The 2,333-nt window shown below is 39.3% G+C and overlaps 1 non-coding gene across 1 annotated transcript; it reads left to right on the top strand.

Moving 5' to 3' along the window:
- The first annotated feature begins 329 nt into the window (after positions 1-329).
- On the top strand, positions 330-403 carry TRNAM-CAU (transfer RNA methionine (anticodon CAU)). The gene has a single exon. It is a non-coding gene; the product is annotated as a tRNA-Met (tRNA).
- Positions 404-2,333: the final 1,930 nt, after the last annotated feature.

Genomic DNA, 2,333 nt, shown 5'->3' with positions numbered 1-2,333 from the left:
CTGGGCTAAAGACTGAGACTTGAGTGCTTAGTATTAGTACTGAGAGAAAAAAAGGATGCTCAGGAAGTTAGATAGAGAAGCAGGAACATGTAGTGTCAGGCCAAAGGTAGGAGCATTAAGGAGTCACTTGAGTACACCATTCTCATGCTTACCTACTCACGACATTTCACATTTTGTCTCCTCTATCTGGGGTACTTTTCTCCCACACCCCAACCCCATTACCAAGTAAACTCCTCTTCATCCTTAAAACTGCACTTTAGGTTTCACCATTTCCAGAGAAGCCTCCCTGAACTTCCTCCCTACTGCCTCGTCAAAACAAACAAACAGAGGGCTGGTTGGCTCAGTTGGTTAGAGCACAGTGCTCATAACACTCAGGTCGCTGGTTCGAGTCCCACACGGGCCAATGAGCTGCACCCTCCACAACTAGATTGAAGATAACGACTTGACTTGGAGCTGATGGGTCCTGGGAAAAAACACACTGTTCCCCAATATTCCCCAATAAAAAAAAAAACAAAAACTTTTTTATATTACTCCTTTAAAACAAACAAAAAACAAAAAATGAAAAAAACCCATCTCATTCCTCTACACATGCTTTTACGGTGCACACAAGAGTATAAATTGGCCCTGAGGGAAAGATTTGTTCCAGGCCTCTCGCCTTGGCTTATAGATGGCCATCTTCTCTCTGTTGTTTCACATCATCTTCCCTCTATATGTGCCTCTGTGTACAAATTTCCCCTTTATATAAGGACATCAGTCATACTGGATCTCCTGTTAACTTGATTACATTTGTAAGGGCCTTATTTCCAAATAAGGTCACATTCTGAAGTACTGCGAACTAACACTTCAACATACGAGTTTTGTGGGACACAATTCAATCCATAACACTGTCGAAGCTGAACCCATCTAATAATGGCTGGTCTTATCCTTGTTACCCATAAACAGAACAAAAAACAGTGAATGATGATATCCTACATGGAGAGGGTCCAGTTCTCAAGTCCTCTCCATTTTATGTGCAAAAAAAATAGGAAATATTGGTATAGACTTAATACAAAACCAAAGGAGTTCTGGAACTTCAGCTTAATCTACAAATACATACCCACAAGAGACTCATTCCTGACTTCATTAACGAGTTGACTCAGAGTTAGTCATTTACCAATAACAGAGAGTCAGAAAGATCTCAGAGTAAGTTAGGATGTCAATTGCTGCCTAATATAACAAGCCACTGGAAACACAAAGCCAGGTATAGCAAGAGTAGAAAGAATCAGGCTGAAGTTAGACAAGTCACTTCACCACTCTTAGCCCCAATTTCTCATCAGTAAAATGGAGATGAGAAGAATAGTACAGCCCTACTGGGTTGTTCTATACATTAAATAAAATATGAAACAAAAATGTACATCGTGGTGCCTGCCATATAGTAAGTAGTCAACAAATGTTAGCTTAAAAATATTTAAACCATGGTCAGGTGTGAGTTAAATTCTCATCCTTTCTAATTTCATTGAATTTAGAAATGTAACCAGATGATTACTGCTTCACTTAACATCTTCTGAAGGCCAAAATGCTAGCCCACTCCCATTACAGATGGTTAATGTGTTAATATAGTTTCACTCTGATGAGTCCTAATTCCATAGAAGGCTTGATTTGAGATCAATAATACAAAAAGGTGTTACTCTAAACATATATAGGCAGTGCAGACCAAGGCAACTGTTTCCATGGCAACAAAGGCCATGTGAATGTGATAAGTAAACATCTACTCCATGGCCACGTTTGTGCCTCATCCCACTCTTCTTGTAGGCCCTAGTTTTTTGCGTCATGGGTTTGAGAGATTGAAAAATCCAACAACCTACCTTTGAATATGTACCACACAAAAGATACTTAAAAGGTAAGTACAGTCTGCCTAAGTTTTTGAATTGATAGCCATCATTTCTTCAGATTAATGCAGATGTCAGACAAAGTATGAAATAATGTATGTATGGAGTGGAGAATGTTCATAGACAGTAACTTTAAATATGTGTTGAAAAAAAATCTTTGATTTCATTGAGGATAAAAAAAGAAGCTCTTTTTTAAAGTCAACAAAGTCTGGTAAATTAAGCTCTAGGGCACTCTGTTAAACTATAGAGGCTTACCAACCGGAGGATTTACATCAAAACACTTACTTTGAGCCTGCTAGCACTAGGAATGTCTTTGCAAAGTCAAATCAGCATTCCTGCCCTCTGGTGCCACACCACAGAGGTACTCAATAAATGCTGAATGAACCAAACTGAACAAAGCTGAACTAGACAGCACTTCACCCAAACTGGAAACTCAGCATCACTTCAACTCCTTCGCCTCTCAGC

The sequence above is a fragment of the Rhinolophus ferrumequinum genome, chromosome X, assembly GCF_004115265.2.
Source record: "Rhinolophus ferrumequinum isolate MPI-CBG mRhiFer1 chromosome X, mRhiFer1_v1.p, whole genome shotgun sequence".
Taxonomy (NCBI): domain Eukaryota; kingdom Metazoa; phylum Chordata; class Mammalia; order Chiroptera; family Rhinolophidae; genus Rhinolophus; species Rhinolophus ferrumequinum.
This window is presented reverse-complemented; position numbering and strand designations above follow the sequence as displayed.